Genomic DNA, 21,497 nt, shown 5'->3' with positions numbered 1-21,497 from the left:
TCCTTTGCGATATGTAACCTTGTGGTATAATTGTAGAGTGATCCATACACTTAAACACAAGTCCGGAAACAACAAAAATGCTTGTTTTTGGTCCTTAATTCCTAAACTGTTAATATCATAAACCCAAAAATCTATCCCAACCTTCCATTTGTGGTATTGAACTTTCTGGTAAAGTTTCATAGAGATCCATTCACTTAAACTAAAGTTATTGTCCGGAAATTAAATGTGTTATACGTACGAATTTTTTTTGGGCACTTTTATGGAAATAAGATGTGGCATGATTGTCAATAAGACAACTCTCCACCAGAGACCAAATGACCTAGATGGTAATCATACAGCCTTCAACAGTATCGCAAAGCAAGCTATAAAAGGTCCCCAAATAAAAAATGAGAATAAACTGTTGACATAGAGATGTGTCTCGCCTGTCATCACAAAATTCAGAAAAAGACAATCTGATGGACAGCAACATTACTTATTAATTCAAAGTCTATGGACCAAGTGGATTGGGCATCAAAATGGTCGACAAACTGAGATGTACATACAGTTATGAAACTTTTTAGAAAATATTGTTGTCTATTGTAAGTAGTTACTATCAATTTAACTGAAGTAGATACTCCACATAGAAAATTAATAATCAATTCAAAGTCAATGGACCATGGTGATGCCCTTGGGGGCAGGACCTTAAAATATTTGTCAAACTGGTATGTACTGATACATGTTTGTAGTTAGGAAACGACCATTTAACTTAAAGGGGGGTTATGTTTTTTCCTAAAAAAATATTCTGAATACAGATTTTCCCCATACCTTATAGCGTTAAATTTTGAAAACAATAATTTGATTGATAGCGTTGAAAAACTAAATATAAAGATGATGATGATGATTGGCTACTTAACGTCTAGCAGCAAATTAATATGCATTTTCATATTAATGTAATGTGAATATTAACACTGCTTTGTACTTGACCAAAAAGATGAGCTCGATTTTTAACATGCTAGTTCACAAGGTAACAGTCCACAAGATTTGTATGTAGTTGAAGAATAATAAAGCCTTACGTGTGGGTTTATATGAACATCAAGATTGTTTTTTTTTTTTGCATGATTTTAGGCCATTTTTCTGTTTGACAGTCTGTATTTCTCCAATAGATCAAGACATTATTGTAGTGTTTGACTCTCAAACTTTTCAGTTCAGTTTTATCATGTTTATCATGTGTTTATGGAAAAATTAGGTGAAATGCTTTTTTTGAACCTCTTGATAATTAAATGTCTATAGTTTGAGACAAGGTACCACTCTAATGGATTGAAATTCTTCTTTGGACCAAATTTTGGGAACATTTTCACCATTCTTTTTGCCATATTTTATAACAAATAAATGCAGAATATTTCCATGGTTACACCAAAAAGAGATTATATTTCACCATTTTAACTATTGAAATGTAGAATTTTTCAGTATACGGATATGGATAGTAAACTGCACATTGCTAGAAAACAAAGAAATATCGATGTCAACGTCAAATACGTTAATAAAGTAATACAAATAGACAGGAAATACTAAAATAAATTTAAAAAACATTGATTAACAAAATTTTAATCTGCTAACCCAGTCCATGTGATATATACATGATATACATGTTTCCTAAAACTTGAAAATCGAAAGTCCATCGGGTGCAGTTAATAACCAAATCGGAAGTCCGAGCGAAAATCTGACAGTTCCTGGACCTATGAGAAAGGACCACCGCTAATTTGAACACCTGTCTTGACATGGGCAAAAAATATCTCCGGAATCTAAGGATGTAATTTTTATGAAAAGTAAGTGAGTTTTTATATGAAATTTATATCGTTTTCCTGACCTGATCATCCAAAGTGAAAGTAGGTTATTCATCGAAGGTACCTTCTTCTTTTTTCACTTGGGGTTTGTGTGGATAGTAAAAAAGGTATTGTAATCGACTAGTAATGGTTTGTTGAGACTTGTTATATGTCAATACAATGTAGAAAATTGTAAATATAGAAAAAAAACAAGACTTTTTATTTACAGTGGGGCCCAAAAAAGGGGGGTCCAAAATACCTGTGTTTTTAATAATATAAATAAAATGCTCCGCTGGGCGCAACTTGATACAACCGCAGAGGTCGAACCCTGAACAGTTGGGGCAAGTATGGACACAACATTCAAGCTTGATACAGCTTTGAATTTGGATTGTGATTAAATATTTGACACAGCATAGGTTTCTGACACAGAATGAATGTGGTCGAAGAACTTAAAATTTTTTTAATTTACCTATTATGGTCAAATATCCAAAATCTAAATATATACACGGTTAGATTCAGCATATCAAAGAACCCCAAGAATTCAATTTTTGTTAAAATCAAACTAAGTTTAATTTTGGACCCTTTGGACCTTAATGTAGACCAATTTGAAAACAGGACTAAAAATTAAGAATCTAAATACACGGTTAGATTCAGCATATCAAAGAACCCCAATATTTCAATTTTTGATGAAATCAAACCATATCATTATAATTTGCTTTTATATACATGATATATAAATCAAAAATAACCAACTTAAAATGGAAAATAATTATTTGATTGATAGCGTCGAAAAAACAAATAAAAATATTCGCGCAAAAACCCCAAAAAACATAACTTATCTTTCTGGATATTTACACCTTATATAGCCTTTAGTGTAACCATACTTTCGTACTTTTCTCCACCACCAAAAATATACAACACAAAGAAAATTATAATTCACAACAAAAGATATATATATATATATATATATATATATATATATATATATATATATAAATAAGTAGCACACATGTAGTTAGTGATGATGAAACGGAGCCAAATATGGAGCTGCGTTTTGAAACACTTGGGTAGACTTTACATTGGGATGACGTTTCAAGTTGTTAGTTCAGCGACAACTATTTAATTCTTATAAATAGTTTTTGCTCAACTAACAACTTGAAACATAAATATATAAATATATAAATAATAAATATAAGGGGAAGTGGTATGATCGATTGCTAATACACCTTATCGCTATTTGTCCGCCATTACTGGACATCACACAGGTTCCCGTAAAATTTTGACGTCATAATACAAAATATCTGACGCCACAATGGAAAAGTGATTGTTGTATGAGGTCAATAGTTCAAGCGGGACAGATTCTCGGGTCAGCCGTGAATAGCGATAAGGTGTATGAGACAACCATCCACCAAAGTTGAAATGACGTGGTAGAAGAAATTAAAGGTACCGTACGACCTTCAATAATGAGAAATACCCTACCGTTAACGGTATAGTCGGAAAAATGAGAAACAATTCAATTGAGAAAACTAACAACCTTAATTCATAACGTCTATTTTAAACTTATTACTACGTGAAATACTCGTGTACAAGTATGAAAATAAAGTTATGAAAACAAATGAGAAATGACTCGATTTTAATCTTAAGAAAGATGTTCGACAGATGATACTGGTTCTGTATTTCTATTCCATATATGATTTAAAGGAGTTTGTGTTGCCTGAATAAGAAATATTTACTATCTTTCAGCGCTAATAACCAAAAATTATGAAAGTGAAAGTGAAAAATGAACTTAAATTCTATATATCTATTATGTGATGTTACGTACAGCAATAACATTTCAACCTTTTTCTGTCATTAAGTTCGTCACGGAACTCTTCTCTTGGCTCGATTTGTCTTTTTCTTCGTTTAGGTTTTGCTAAATCTACGTCAGCCATTTGTAAATAGTCCCTCGATCTTACGTCAGGATATTCCAAAATTACGATGTGTCATGTTTTTTACATGTAAATATAAGCCGAATGTAAACCTGCTCACAATAAAACAGTCCACAGAAAAACATTCTAACCACTCATTCATATCCCGATAATCCCACTTTTCGGACCCATATATATCAGTTCACACTGTCTTTCCCTATATTGGTACATATAAAGTGGGGACATTAAAGGTAGATCATCGGTATATGTTTCCCGAGATAGAATTTTCTTATACTTTGCCAAAATGAAAATTTTACTATGCTCTTTTCAAAAATATATAAAAAAGGATGGGTCACCGTGCTATTTTTCAAGCTATGAGTCGTTGAAAATTGCCTAAATTTGCTTAGAATGATCATGAAAAAACACATTTTTGTGCATAAAAAATAATCTATGAGATAGAATTTTCAAATAAATTGTGAGAAGATAGGTTTTATAATATGTTTTAAGAAAATAAAAAGAAAAAATGGTGTCACCGAACTTGTTTTCTTGCTACAAGTAAAAATTAAAAATTTCCCTATCAGTCCAGTATAAATTTTTTACTAGTAGAGTTATTTCCCCTTAAATGGCTTAGTTGAAAAAAATGATTCTAATACACAAATATTTGGTATTTGTTTAAATATTTTGAATTATGCAATAAATCAGCAAGTTTTCTTCATATAAATAAACAGTCTAACCAATAAAATTGCACATCTGTCTACTAATTTGCAGATTTGGGCAAATAACTAGACTGATTGTGCACTGCGATAGTACAATCCAAGATGGCGGTATACCATGAATCTACCTTAAGTTGAAATTTAAAAAAAAAAAGATTTCTTTCGTTTCAGTTCGTTTCGTTTTGCTGTATTTCCTTTCGTTTTGCGCTATTTCGTTTCGTTTCGTTTCGTTTCGTTCGTTCCGTTCCGTTTCTATTTCGTTTCGCACTTTTCAGGTACCCTTTTAATGGACAGAATATTCATGTTCATCCTGTGTCAGAACTCTTGAGTAATGTTTATATTATGTTCAGTTATTACCATGATTACATGTACATCATGTACATTTACCAGACCAGAATATGTATAACCCTAAGACTCCTCCCCCCACAAAAAATAAATAAATTAAAAAGCCATCCTCTAAATTCATATCTCAGAAACTTTTAAAGAAATTTACACATTGAAATTATCCAATCGCCCACCCATTTGAAAGCTTGTACATGCATGACATGTATCCCCAGAAACTAACCGTTAGTAAATAATGCCTTTGTTTTTGTTTATTTTCTTTTGTTTCCTATTCTGACATCGGACTCGGACTTCTCTCAAACTGAGTTTCACTGTGCGTACTGTTGTACGTTTGTTTTTTCTACATTGGCTAGAGGTATAGGGGGAGGGTTGAGATCTCAAAAAACATGTTTAACCCCGCCGCATTTTTGCGCCTGTCCCAAGTCAGGAGCCTCTGGCCTTTGTTAGTCTTGTATCATTTTTAATTTTAGTTTCTTGTGTATAATTTGGAGTTTAGTATGACGTCCATTATCACTGAACTAGTATACATATTTGTTTAGGGGCCAGCTGAAGGACGCCTCCGGGTGCGGGAGTTTCTCGCTGCATTGAAGACCCATTGGTGGCCTTCGGCTGTTGTCTGCTCTATGGTCGGGTTGTTGTCTCTTTGACACATTCCCCATTTCCATTCTCAATTTTACTGTATAATTAAAAATGAAAATTCATTGACAATATTACTTTCTCAAACTTCATTAATATGATCAAATTCAAGGTGTTAATTTTGTGTCAATACAGTCATGACAGTGGTGGTTCCAGAATTAAAAAAAAAAATAAGGGTTCCGCGGATCCCAGTGTCTCGCCTACTTTTTTTGTAAGTCGCAGGCTCAACAAAAATGGGGAAATAATTATTAAAAATTTTCCTCTAGATACTATACTAAGCTTCTGTTCAAGTTTGGTAAGAATCCAGGATGGTTTATGAATCTAATAAATATTTTAAAAACTTTAACTGTAGACAGTATGTAATGTTAACTGGAAGAAAAACTAAGTCCATTTATAAGTTAAATACGGATAAACAGGATTTTTTTTAACAAAATTTACTTCTGGATACTATCTTAGGGAGCTACCATTTGATTTTTATGGTGGGGGGCTATGATGAAAAATTTTCTCCTGCATTTTTTACTTTAGTTGTAATCTCTGTCCTGCCTTTTTATTTTTCACTCTGTTCAGTCCTGCCATTTTTTTTTTAAGTTTATCCTGATTTTTTTTTACCTAAATTGTCATCCTGACTTTTTTTTTTTTGCAAATGTCTCATCCTGCCTTTTTTTTACTCAAAACTCCTGTCCTGCCTATTTTTTTCAAATTTCATCCTAGCCCCCCCCCCCCCCCCCCCCCCCACCCCCCCATAAAAATCAAATGGTAGTTCCCTTATGATCATAAACAACCTCCAGTCCGAGTTTGGTAGAAATCCAGGATAGTTTAAGAAAGTTATTAAAATTTCAAAAACTTTAACCACAGAGTGAATATTTGTGAACACCGCCGACGACGCCGGACGAAGACGACGACAACGCCGACCACGGAATGTGGGATCGCTATGTCTCGCTTTTGTGACAAAAGTCCCAGGCTCGACAAAAAAAAAGGTTATGGTTGACCCCAAAATGTATAAAATTTCAGCATGCATTGTACAATGTACATGTTATGTTGTTTATGTACAATATCAAATATAATTAAAAACCAATTGTTCAGAGAACAATTAAAGGGGTTTCCACCCATAAATATCAATTTTGATATAGAACTATTAAAATATCATATCCAGCGTCAAATGATAGCTAATTGTACACTGATTCCAAAAATATATGGTTTCTATACATTTTTTTTCTAAATAAGGGAGATACATTGTTACTTCCGGTTTGAAAAATGTCACTTCCGGGGTTTTTTTATAATTTACTTGATACTGATTCCAAAAATATATGGTTCAATATACTTTTACATTTAATAAGTAGAAAAAATAGCTACTTCCGGTTTACACATGGTCACTTCCGGTTGGCTTCTCCATGGTCAAGTGGCTTGCAACGTAATGCAAAAAGTCCCATGGCTTTATGATGTATACATATGAGGTAAAAGCAAATGTCAATATCTAGAACGTCAAATTTACCAATGACCTTGAGCTCAATTTCAAGATCATAAACCAAGGGCTTCAAATCGAAAGACCATAGGTCTTAATTATACATGGTTTATGAGTTCTATCACTATATGCCTAATTTTTAATATAAAAGGGGAGAAAACTCCAATTTAATGTTAGTGTACCCTTTCAACCAAAATTTATGTGTTACGACATGTCGCAACTTACAATTTAGTAAAAATATGTTGTCAATATCGTATACGATAGAATTGAAAATAAGCCAAAATCAAAATTTAAAATATGACCTTGACCTCTGACCTTGACGTTATTTTCTTTTTTTATGGACCAAGGACCTCAAAAAAAAAGATCCTAGGTCTCTATCACTTATGGTTTACAAGATAGAAATGCATATCAATTATATCAAATGCATAGGGGGAAATAACTCTCATATGGAGTGTTCATATGGCTTCGGTCAAATTGGACAAATCATGCGAAGGATATAACGAGCAATTTTATAAAATAAATTTGTCGCTTTCTTATACGGTTACGGAGGAGATGCAGTCACAAGGAAAACAGTGTTTGGGGCGATAACTCCTACAAAGAAAAGTATTTGGTTACCCAGGGTGAATTCCAAAGGCGCATAAACTGGTTGATATCATATAACAAACATCTAACCGACATCTTGCGAAACAAAATTTATACGCAAGAAATGAAAGTGGCGGAATAAGAAAAAAGAAAAATACTTACAAACCAATTGTTCAGAGAACAATTGAAGGTCTTTCCTCCCTTAAAGATCTATTTTGATATAGAACTATTAAAATTCGGATTAAAATACCATATCCAGCGTCAAATGATAGCTTATTGTACACTGATTCCAAAAATATATGGTTTCTATACATTTTTTTTCTAAATAAGGGAGATAAATTGTTACTTCCGGTTTGAAAAATGTCACTTCCGGGTTTTTTATTATAATTTACTTGACACTGATTCCAAAAATATTTGGTTGAATATACTTTTACATTAAATAAGTACAAAAAAATAGCTACTTCCGGTTTACACATGGTCATTTCCGGTTGGCTTTTCCATGGTCAAGTGGCTTGCAACGTTATGCAAAAAGCCCCATGGTTTTATTTGTTTTATTGTCCCATACAAGAATATATATGGTTCAGGAGTAGGGATCCCAACCGTTTACAAGATAAAAGCACATTATCAAATTGAAGGGGGGTAGGGGTAAGAATATATATGATTAACGGACACTTAATTATCTACAAAATGTCTAATAATGAACAGTAAATTCCAAACTTCATTTATACAGTAATACTAGTAAGTTTCAAACTGTATATATATACAGTCCTACAGATCTTATCAGAAAACAGAAAATTTTCAAATAAATCTGTCACTCAAATGATTATCATATGCTAAAATATTTCCAAGATCTAATTAATAATGAAAATTAATCATTATCATATGCTGAAATATTTATAATATCTAATTGAACAGAACTATGGTTGTTTAACATATAGTACTCTAACATAATTAATAATGTAATAATCTTCAAAATGTCTAATGATATAGCTTATAATCATTACCATTTAGGAAATAGATAATTTTCAAATAAATCTGTCACTCCAATTTTTATTCTGAGATAAGACAAATCATAACATGACACACCAGTAAAATATTTAAAAATTCTACTTTTGGATATTAAAAATGGCGATAACTCACAAAGGAGATATACTTAAATCTTGTAAATTAATAGAGACCTTCATTAAGTCCCAGGAAACAAAATATTTAAATTTGAAAAAATTTTGTTAAAGCGTTTTCATGTTATTGTGCTGACACTGTTTGGCAGCCGCCAAACCGCCCAGCCGCCCGCCGTATATCACCATTTTAATAACCGATATTTCCTTCGAAAATCCGGTTAATATCACACACAAACTGATTAATTTTCCCAGGGGACCTACCCTTTATTTCATATGATTTGTTTTTTTGTCCGATACAAGGATATATATGGTTTGGGGGCGGGGATCTCGACCATTTACAAGTTCTGAAACAGGAAGAAGGTGGGAATGACCCCAAGGAATTCACCTTTTATTTCATTTCATTTGTTTTATTGTAACATACAAGAATATATATGGTTTCGCGGTGGGGATCTTGGCCGTTTCCAAGTTTTCAAAAAAAAAAGAGTAGGGGTTACCCCAGGGGACTTCCCCGTAATTTAATTTGCTTTATTTTATTGTCCCATACAAGAATATATATGGTTTAGGGGTGGGGATCTTAACCGTTTACAAGTTTTCAAAAAGAAGGGGGTAGTGTTTACCCCCGTGGACTTCCCCTATATTTCATTTGATTTGTTTTATTGTCCTATACAAGAATATATATGGATTAGGGGTGGGGATCTCGACCGTTTACAAGTTCACAAACAGGAGGGGGTGGGGTGACCCCAGGGGACTCGCCTTTTATTTCATTTGATTTGTTTTATTGTCCCATACAAGAATATATATGGTTTCGGGGTGGGGATCTTGACTGTTTACAAGTTTTCAAAAAAAAGGGGTGTGGGGATGACCCAAGGGGACTTGACTTTTATTTCATTTGATTTGTTTTATTGTAACATACAAGAATATATATGGTTTCAGAGTGAGGATCTTGACTGTTTACAAGTTTTCAAAAAAAAAAGGGTGGGGGTTACCCCAGGGGACTTCCCCTCAATTTCAATTGATTTGTTTTATTGTCCCATACAAGAATATATATGGTTTAGAGGTGGGGATCTCAACCGTTTACAAGTTTTCAAAAAGAAGGGGTGGGGTTTACCACCGTGGACTTCCGTTAAATTTCATTTGATTTGTTTTATTGTCCCATACAAGAATATATATGGTTTAGGGGTGGGGATCTCAACCGATTACAAGTTTTCAAAAAGAAAGGGTTTGGGATTTACCCCCCTGGACTTCATCTATATTTCATTTGATTTGATATATTGTCCCATACAAGAATATATATGGTTTCTGGGTGGGAATCTTGACCGTTTACAAGCTATCAAAAAAAAGGGGGTGGGGGTTAACCCAATGGACTTCCCCTATATTACATTTGATTTGTTTCATTGTCCCATACAAGAATATATATGGTTTAGGGGTGAGGGATCTTAACCGTTTACAAGTTCTCAAACAGGAAAAAGGTGGGGTGACCCCAGGGGACTCGACTTTTATTTCATTTGATTTGTTTTATTGTAATATACAAGAAGAAAAATGGTTTCAGGGTGGGGATCTTGACTGTTTACAAGTTTTCAAAAAGAAAGGGGTGGGGTTTACCCTCGTGGACTTCCCCTAAATTTTATTTGATTTGTTTTATTGTCAAATACAAGAATAAATATATGGTTTAGGGGTGGGGATCTCAACCGTTTACAATTCCTCAAACAGAAGGGGTGAGGGGTTACCACAATGGACTTCCCCTATATTTCATTTGATTTCTTTTATTGTCCCATTCAAAAATATATATGTAGGACTCAAATCTATAGTGGGTTCCAAATCTATGGCAGATTCATAATCTATGGTAAATGTGACGTCATGCCATCCCAAATCTATGGCAGATTGTTTTACAATCCTAATCTATGGCAAGTTTTGTAATTTCCTAATCTATGGCGGGTTTTTTGTTGTTTTCAAATCTATGGCAAATTTTGTGCAAATTGAAAACAATGCAGTACATATACGACCAATGACTTGTCGTAAACAATTGGACATGTACGACGGGAGCATGTATATAAATATTTGTGAAATAAACATTTCATAATGGTCAACCAAATCGTGTTGGCAACCAATGAAATTCGTAAATGATGAAATCATATACCTTAATAAAGACTTCAAGATTGAAATGATGTGCACCGTAAAAATAAACATTTTTTAATCTGCATGTTACCTATTTAACCCATTCATTAAACCAGCTAATAAGTCCCTTATAAACAAAAAAAGGGGATAGTTTTTTTTTATAAAACAAAAATGATAAATAAAAATGAACAGTTTGAATTTTCAAATAATATTTACTTCATCGTTAATATCATTTTTATTTGATGGCGATTTAAATCAAATTGGTATCCGGTAATCTTATCTTTCACTTTATAAACTTTGCCAGCTGTAGACAGTAAAATATTTACCATAACTCCTTTTCTAAAATATCCGGTACTGAAAAAAGCGGTGCCCTTATTCATCGCGGTTTTCGGCCGGTACAGCACATTTTGTCCCTCTTCCGGATAATAGGTCATATCTTCCTTTAAACCATCCGCAAATTGTTGTCGAGGGAAATACCTTCATCTGGAATCGTGTTCAAATCTATGAGTTCCGCCACCGTTTGCGGCGGCGACGATGTAATATTGCGTTATTCTATTGTGATGTAATTTAAAGATCTGCCATAGATTTGGAGAAAACAAAAATCTGCCATAGATTTGATTTGTTTGACGTTATTACGTCACATTTGCCATAGATTAGGAATCTGCCATAGATTTGGAACCCGTCATAGATTTGAGTCCTACATATATGGTTTAGGGGTGGGGATCTTGACCGTTTACAAGATCTCAAACAGACACGCTGAGGGTGACCCCAGGGGACTCACCTTTTATTTCATTTGATTTGTAACATACAAGCATATTTATGGTTTCAGGGTGGGGAGCTTGCACATTTACAAGTTTAAAAAAAAGGAGGGTAGCTGTGAACCCGAGGACTAACCCTATATTTCATTTGATTTGTTTTATTGTCCCATACAAGAATATATATGGTTAAGGAGTAGGGATCTCAACCGATTACAAGATAAAAGCACATTATCAAATTGAAGGGGAGGGGGGGGGGGGGTAGGGGTAAGAATATATATGAGTAACGGACACTTAATTATCTACAAAATGTCTAATAATGAACAGTAAATTCCAAACCTCATTTATACAGTAATACTAGTAAGTTTCAAACTGCATATATACAGTCCTACAGATCTTATCAGAAAACAGAAAATTTTCAAATAAATCTGTCACTCCAATGATTATCATATGCTAAAATATTTCCAAGATTTAATTAATAATGAAAATTAATCATTATCATATGCTGAAATATTTATAATATCTAATTGAACAGAACTATGGTTGTTTAACATATAGTACTCTAACATAATTAATAATGTAATAATCTTCAAAATGTCTAATGATATAGCTTATAATCATTACCATTTAGGAAATAGATAATTTTCAAATAAATCTGTCACTCCAATTTTTATTCTGAGATAAGACAAATCATAACATGTCAGATAACAACAGTAAAATATTTTAAAATTCTACTTTTGGATATTAAAAATGGCGATAACTCACAAGGGAGATATACTAAAATCTTGAAAATTATTAGAAACCTTCATTAAGTCCCAGGAAACAACATATTTAAATTTGAAATAATTTGTAAAAGCGTTTTCATGTTATTGTGCTGACACTGTTTGGCAGCCGCCAAACCGCCCAGCCGCCCGCCGTATATCACCATTTTAATAACCGATATTTCCTTCGAAAATCCGGTTAAAAACTAATTAAAAAATGTGGATAGTGTCCACATGTGGACACAGATGATGCCCCCGCTTGCATATCATATAGTTATAAAGGGACATAACTGAAGAAGGGTAAAAGTGACGCTACCCAAATTTGAACTTGATCTGAGTTTTGTGGTCATAAGCATTGTGTGTAAGTCTCATAACATTTGGTTGAGGCTAACTTAAATAGAGAACAGAAGCTAAAAATTCAGCAATTTTTCTATTTGTAAACACGCATAACTCTAGAACGGTTGTGTATAAGTTTTATAACATTTGGGTGAGACAAACTAAAGTTAGAGAACGTAAACGAAAAATTCAGCAATTTTTATGTTTATAAAGGAACATAACTCAAGAATGGTAAAAGTGTTGCCACCAAATTTCGTACTTAATCTGTATTATGTAGTAATAAGCATTGTGTATAAGTTTCATAACATTTGGTTGAGGCAAACTAAAGTTGGAAAATGGAAACAAAAAATTTGTACTTGATCTTAGTTTTGTGGTAATGAATATTGTGTATAGGTTTCATTATGTTTGGTTGGGGCAAACTTAAGTTACAGAATGGAAACTAAAAATTTTGCAATCTTTCGATTTATAAAGGGGCATAACTCAATAATGGTTAAAGTGATAATACCCAAATTCAACTTGATCTGTGTTTTATCAGTGGAAGTCAAAATTAAACATTGCATTGTATAAAGCATTGATTGTAGTTGATTCAACTATAATCATGGACAAAGGAAGATAACTCCAATTTTAAAAATAACTTGATATTTAGAAGAAAATAAAAAATATGCAATTTTTCCATTTCTTAAGGTGTATTACTCTAGAACGATAAAAGTAACGCCACCAAAATTCAAACTTGATCTGTGTTTTGTGGTAATAAGCATTGTGTATAAGTTTCATAACATTTGTTTGAGGCAAACTAAAATTAGAGAACAGAAACGAAAAATTCAGCAATTTTTTCCATTTGTAAAGGGGCATAACTCTAGAACGGTAAAAGTGACGCCACCAAAATTCAAACTTGATCTGTGTTTTATGGTAATCAGCATTGTGTAAAAGTTTCATAACATTTGGTTGAGGCAAACTAAAGTTAGAGAACGGAAACCAATTTTGGGACGTACGTACGTACGTACGGACGGACAAGGGTAAAACTTAATGCCTCCTCCGCTACGGCGGGGGCATAAAAATTTGAAATTATGTCTTGGGTTAAAGGCTATTGGTACTCATGATTCTTTGTACAATTAAAAAAACAATGTTGATTATCAGAACCTCCTTTAAAAATGGCACACCCCATATATTAGTGGTTCATCTTATCATAATCTGATATAATTAAAAACTTTAGACATTATCAAGATGCTTGATTTCTTGATTGACAACATATTTGTTACGTTTGGAGGACGTGTTTTTCAACAAACAATCAGCATTCCCATGGGAACCAACTGTGCCCCTCTTCTGGCCGACTTGTTCCTTTATTCTTATAGACTGACTTCATACAAGAACTTCTTGGGAAGATAGAAAAGAAGTTAGCAATATCCTTTAAATTTACTTTCCACTATATAGATGATGTTCTCTCACTAAATAATTCAAAATAGGTGACTTTGTTGAACTAGTATCCCATCGAACTAGAGATAAAGGATACAACAGATACAGTTAAGTCTGTCTCATATCCTTCAATCTTTAAATTGACAATGAGGGTTGGTTGAAAACAAAAATTTACGATAAAAGAGATGATTTCAGCTTCCCAATTGTGAACTTTCCATTTCTCTGTAGCAACATTCCAGCAGCGCCTGCATACGAAGTATATATCTCCCGATTGATACTCCCAGGCTTGCATTTCCTATCATGATTTCCACGACAGAGAGTTGCTGCTCACAAGAAAGCTATTAAACCAAGAGTTCCAAGTGGTTAAGTTGAAATCATCCCATCGTATATTTTTCGGACGACATCAGAGTTATAGAACATCCGTTTCACAGATGATATCGGATATATTCCTTATGTCGGAACTACAGTTCTCTTTCCACGAATATGACCTACCGACTTATTCACCGTTTTTTTTATAACATGAGAAACGCGACGGGTTCCACATATGGAGCAGGATCTGCTTACCCTTCCGGAGCACCTGAGATCACCCCTAGTTTTTGGTGGGGTTCGTGTTGCTTAGTCTTTAGTTTTCTATGTTGTGTCTTATGTACTTTTGTTTCTCTGTTTGTCTTTTTTTTAGCCATGGCGTTGTCAGTATATTTTCGGATCTATGAGTTTAAAAGTCCCTCTGGTATCTTTTGCCCATATCTTAAAATTAAAAAAAAATAGGCCACGATTGAAGGGCAGGTCAAAGTATGTACATGATAAAAAAATTAGTCAATGCTTATATTAAAACTGAATACCAAATATCCCTGGCCTTCCACTTGTGATTTCCCATTAAACTGATCTATTCACAAAATTTTTCATGTTAACCATGCTAAGCGTCAATAACTAAGGTTGAAGGGCCAAATAGTCCCAATGGAAACTACATGTAACAATGGTTATAAAACTGCATACCATACATCGGTTATGTTCCACTATAGTTTCCACTTAAACTGATCTACCGGTAGTCAATTTTAATCTTGTTGAAGCCGAGTGTATGCCAAAGTAAAGCTTTTTGAACTTTGTAGAGGCAAGACAAAAAATCTCAAGACATAACATTTTTTATTAAATAAAAGAAACAACCATTATTTTCAGAGATTCAGCGGAATGTCTTCTGCTTACATGAGAATCAACACAATTCATTTGAACATGTCGATATAATCTTAAAATGAGAAACCAGGTACTGTAAATTCAGAAATTATTGCGTGCATTTATTATTGCGATTTTTCAAAATGGACAAGAGTGCGAGTTTAATTATTGCGATTTCAGAAAAATCTACATACAGATCTATGTTTTAGTTATCAAAATGCGAGTTCTTATTATTGCGATACTCACCTAGTCGCATTATTCGCATTAATAAAAACCTCGCAATAATTTCTGAATTTACAGTAGCTTTACATATTATCTTATTGATATTACATTTTTGGCTAGAAAATAACAAATCTAACCATAAATAACACCAGATTTGTTTTACATTTGTGATCCTTTATTTCATAACACTTCTTCATCATTAATCTCAATTTGCTTTGACCCTTGACAATAACAAATTTGAAAATGCATCCATAACACGTTTAAATGGAATATTCTTGATTTGCATGACAACATTACAGACATCACTGTCATATAAATTCAAGGGACAAAAGAATAATAAACTGCTTCGCTGAGCGCAGTTGGATACGCCTGCAGAGGTCCAACCCTGAACAGTTGGGGCAAAAATGGACACAATATTCAAGATTGATACAGGTCTGAATTTGGATTGTAATTAAATATTTGACATATTACAGGTTTCTGAATAAATGTAGTCAAAGAAGTTGAAATTGGTTATATGAATTGAATTTATATTCAATTGAAGATTTCTTGCTATTGTGCAATACACTGTGCTGTTGTGCAATACTTAGTAAATCTGTTGTCAGACTATAAACAAATAAAGTTCAATTAATTCTCAATGTCATATTAGAAATTTATCAAAATCAAAAGGGAGCTTACATCAATAGATATAAACAATTCACCAAAGTTTCATGAGAATTGCTGACAGCATTTTTGAGTTATTGTTCGAAAACTGGAAAATCCCCCCCTTTTTAATGAGTAAAACCCCATAACTCAGAAATGTAAAATGGAAAATTTATAAAATTCTAAAGGGAGCTCATATCAATAGATATAAACAATTCACCAAAGTTTCATAAGAACTGCTGAAAGCATTTTTGAGTTTTTGTCCGAAAACTGGAAAATCCCCCTTTATTTTTTAATAAAACCCTGTAACTCGGAAACGTAAAATCTAAAATTTATAAAAATCGAAAGGGAGCTCATGTCAATAGATATAAACAATTCACCACAATTTCTTGCAAGTTGGTGAAAGCATTCTTGAGTTATTGTCCAAAAATTGGAAAATCCCCCTTTTTTTAAATGAATAAAACCCCATAACTCGGAAACGTAAAATCTAAAATTTATAAAAAATAAAAGGGAGTTCACGTCAATAAATTTAAACAATTCACCAAAGTTTTATGCAAATTGGTTAAAGCGTTTTTGAGTTAATGTCCGACATGTTGACGACGGACAGACAGACGGACAACGGTATACCATAATACGTCCCGTATAAAAATCATGCTTCATAATATACCTATAAAATATTGAAAATTATTTAGCTTTTGATAATAATCTCAGTATTTCATTGAAAGAGATCTATAACAACTTTGGACTACAATTTGCTACTATCTGACGATATTTAGACCATACACTGATATGTCAATCAAACATGAATGTGTGTGTTTGTTTTTTCTACATTGGCTTGAGGTACAGGGGGAGGTTGAGATCTCACAAAACATGTTTAACCCCGCTGCATTTTTGCGCCTGGTCCAAGTCAGGAGCCTCTGGCCTTTGTTAGTCTTTAATGATTTTTAATTTTAGTACATTTATATGTTTTGGAATTTAGCACATTATCACTAGACTAATACATATTTTTGTTTAGGGGCCATCTGAAAACACGCCTCCGGGTGGCCTTCAGTTGTTTTTTTGCTCTTTGGTCGGGTTGTTGTCTCTTTGACACATTCCGCATTTCTCGTCTCATTTTTATGAAGCCTTACTATTCAAAAGATAAATTTGACTCTTCAAATTATTGTAACTAAACAAGAAAATGTTATTTACATAATAGAAATGATTTGAAGCAAAGCTGTTTCATGACAAAAAAATATTAAACATTTCTGAGTTATTTCTTTTCAACATTGAGTTAAAAACGTTTAATATAACAATTTCATAGCCATTACAGTCAAAACAAAAAGCATTCTTAATTTTAGATACTTAAGATGGAAAGTCATTTTAATTACATTAAATAAGTGCAGTATTACATGCAGTAAAGCCGAAATGCAAACAAAAAATAAAGTTGCTGCTTCAAACTTTCCAAAATATTGGGTAGGGGTAAAAGTTCTTGTTTTGATTACTTTTTCCTTCCCCTAAAAGACAATTTTGACTGATATTATTTGAAGATAAGATAAGATAAGGATTATTTAATAATAGTGTCAATTATTAATCTTACAAGCAAAGATACAAGATCAATACGTAAAAACCCTGTTAAAACAAAAATCATTACCCAGCATATAAACACTAAATATACAACTAAACACATTAAAAATATATAATTTATAAATTATTTACAAGCACATCTTTAATAAGGTCAAAAATATATCATCACTTATACCACCAGACAAAGCTAAAATTTCATAAAGGAGAATGACTGATTAAGCCTCCTTTTTGGTCCCTTGAATTCTGAAAATATCCTTCATAATATAAAGACAATAACCTCTTTGTGTTAGTTTGTGAAGTTTTGAATTTTGTCTTACCAATAAAATTTCTACAAAAGCTTCAAAAGTGAGGGAAAATTGCCAATGCAGCCGCATTTTGAGATGTTATTAGTTTCCCCATAAAGATATTTTTATGAGATGTATTTTACAAAAATGTTATGTCTGTAAACTATCTTTTTATGTATGGCCTTGAAATTTTGTCTAAAAACTATGCATAAAATGACATTTCATGCGCATTTCAATTTATGTTTATGACATCAGTGACCTTTCTGCACTAAAATAACCAATAAATTAACATGATTTTAAAGGATTTGCATACGTAATTCGCCATTTCAGGGATCCAATAATGGCTCTTATCATATGTCCTCCTTTAATGATTAAAATAGTTCAATTTCATTCCTAAATAAAAGACAAACGGTAAGCATCATACTTTATCATTGATCAAACTGGAATGGAACTGGAACTGGAATATCTTGGAACTTTGCAAAAACCTTGCTATTATCAACACATAATAAAGCATCTTTTAAATATACAGGTAAAAGGCATTTTCCTCATTGTTTAAGGGTTAGGGTTAAAATATGGTCAATTATCTCAGCAAAATGCTTTCGTTAAAGTTACATTATTATTATAAAAAACTTCCTTTACAAAACTTGTTATATATATATAATCAAAAATAAAGAACAACATAATATATTTAAATATTTCAAACTATAAATTGAAAAAACAAACAAGAACTCTATAAAAAATGTTGATGCGTATGTGATTTCTGTTCATCCATGACCAAAATCAATTTGTCAGCATCAATTATATTGATCTTTATCTGAACTGAAGACCCTACAATATAATCACACAATTAATTAGTGTACATATTAACTAACATATATTTCATGAATGTTGCATAATTTTGCTTTACATCTCTTATACATTCCATTGTTCACAACCTTACATTAGTAAGAAATGAATTCATCATTAAATCCTTACTACTTTGCATATAGTATTCAACATAACATACATGTCACCTCAAAATATTTTTGATTTATCCAAGGTAATGTGTTCAAGTTATTACTTATCAAATTACTATTCAATAGATGTATTTTAATAAAATATATGTAAATAAACATAAATTTACTTCTGTACAAAGTAAACTGCAGGACCTTAAGTGCATGTGTTGCTCACCTAGGTCTAATTGCATCTTCAAAATTTGACATTTATACTAGAATAGAATCTGAAATCATGACAAAATTATCTTTTTAAAATTTTGTATGGCTGATGATTGTTTCTGTAAACAGCTCCTCTCTAATTTTTGTAGTCTTTTCCCAAAACACAAAAGGGTAAATATGTTGTCATTTAAAACCAATCACTCATATAAAGAATCTGCTAAAAATTTTAGCCAAATATAACTTTTTGTAGATGTTGTTTTGCTGATCACGTTTGTTATATATAGTTTCTATCTATGTTTTATAGTTTTCAAGATAATGGGCAAAAATGCAAAACAATGTAAAATAATTGTCATTAAAGAGCAAGAACTCCCAAATAGGATAAAACATGAGAGAAACAGATTCCAACACTATAACTCGTGTATTACGATATTTCTCCATTCTCAACAGTTAAATTTTAATAATTTAAAAAGCTCGGCAAGCCTCGCTCTTTAAGTATTAAAATTTAACTGTCTCGAGTTGAGAAATTTCGTATCACACTTGTTGCAGTTATGGAAACTATATTTCTACAATGTATTGGTATTTTTTTACTACATGTCCCTGTTGAACAATTAACATTGAACTAATCGACTATGTGAAAATATCTGTTTTTGATTGTAATGTAATTTTGTATGTGAGGACCTCAGGGAAGATTAGTTTACTGTAACATACCTGCTTACAGTGTTTACCCTCTTTAAATAAAGAATTAATCATTATAATTATTATTATTATCATCTTTATTACTCATCATGGTTAACTGACATACCAAAAGATCAGTCAGGCCAATATATGAATGCGTATAGAAACAAGCATTCAGAGAGTATTGCATGGCAATACATAGTCCCCTACCGGTTAAAAATTAATTGTACTGGAACCAAATGCTAACTTGATCTATAACTTGTCATGGTGTAACCTATATTACAAATATCAAGTCAATATCTTCCAGCATGATAAAACAAGAGGCTGTCAGAGAGACAGCAAACCGGATTTTCCTGCAGAGGTCAAACCCTGAACAGTTGAGCAAGTATAGACACAACATTTAAGCTTAAAACAGCTCTGAATTTAAATTGTGATTGAATATTTGATACAGCATGGGTTTGTGACACAAAATAAATGTGGTCAAAGAACTGAAAAATTTAAAATTGAACATTTACCTATTATGGTCCAATATCCAAAATATAAGTACATTACTAGAATCAGCATATCAAAGAACCCCAAGAATTCATTTTTTGATGAAATACTTCTTAGTTAAACCATTTCTGTTCAAATGGAAATAACTCAAACTTTATTTCCATGAACCAATAATGTAAATCTAAAATTAAATATGATTTAACTATAGACTCTAAAATTAGATATGATGTAAAGAGATATGATGTTATATTTATTTTTAAATTATAATCAAATATAATCAATAGTTTTCCAATAAATCTGTCACTCATATTATAATTGGGTGATTGCATTGACAATTAACAGATGTGTCTTTTATCTTATCACTTAGTGTATAAATCAAAATCAAACTTTATATATATAGTTGATAGTTCCCAATATTTTTTCTTTCATTTGTAACATACTTATATAGATCTGCAACTTATTTTATCTTAATTTTAACTTTTTATACGCCCGTTTACGGGACGTATTATGGTAAACCGTTGTCTGTCCGTCTGTCCGTCCATCCGTCCGTCCGTGGTCAACATGTCGAACATTAACTCAAAAATGCTTCAACTAATTTGCATACAACTTTGGTGAATTGTTTATATCTATTGACGTGAGCTCCCTTTTGTTTTTTATAAATTTTAGATTTTACGTTTCCGAGTTATGGTACACAATTTTTCAATCTTTCAAGAACCGTAACTCAATTTTTTAATCTTTCAAGAACTATAACTCCTGATCAGAAATAGTGAAAATCTTGAATATCAAACTTGACCTCCATTTTGTCATCAGTAACAACATATTAAAATTTAATCAGCATTAGTTGAACAGTTCATGAGTACATGACTGGAAACGCCATTTTTTCAATATTTCAAGAACCGTAACTCCTGAACGGTAAAAGAGAAAATCATCATTATCCTACTTGACCTCCATTTTGTCATCAGTAACAACATTAAAAAATTTGAAAAGCTTTGGTTGAATGGTTCATGAGTAAATGCAACAACATGACTGGAAACGCCATTTTTCAATCTTTCAAGAACCATAACTTCTGAACAGGAAAAGTGAAAATCGCCATTATTGAACTTGACCTCCATTTTGTCATCAGTAACAACAAATTTAAAATTGAAAAGCTTTGGTTGAACAGTTCATGAGTAAATGCACGGACACGACTAGAAACGCCATTTTTCAATCTTTCAAGAACCATAACTCTTGAACGGTAAAAGTCAAAATCGTCATTATTGAACTTGACCTCCATTTTGTTGTCAGTAACAACATATTAAAATTTTTAAAGCTTTGGTTGAACGGTTCATGAGTAAATGCACGGACAAAATTTGG

The 21,497-nt window shown here is 32.3% G+C and overlaps 1 protein-coding gene across 3 annotated transcripts in view; it reads right to left on the bottom strand.

Moving 5' to 3' along the window:
• Positions 1-15,068: 15,068 nt before the first annotated feature.
• Positions 15,069-21,497, bottom strand: part of LOC127699812 (uncharacterized) — a 211,962-nt gene continuing 205,533 nt past the window's right edge. For all 3 annotated transcript variants that reach the window (XR_007981242.1, XM_052203208.1, XM_052203190.1), the window contains one exon: positions 15,069-18,651. The gene's annotated coding sequence lies outside the window, so the exon portion shown is untranslated. The remainder of the gene's footprint in view (positions 18,652-21,497) is intronic.

This window comes from Mytilus californianus, unplaced genomic scaffold (assembly GCF_021869535.1).
Source record: "Mytilus californianus isolate M0D057914Y unplaced genomic scaffold, xbMytCali1.0.p SCAF_1, whole genome shotgun sequence".
Lineage (NCBI taxonomy): Eukaryota > Metazoa > Mollusca > Bivalvia > Mytilida > Mytilidae > Mytilus > Mytilus californianus.
This window is presented reverse-complemented; position numbering and strand designations above follow the sequence as displayed.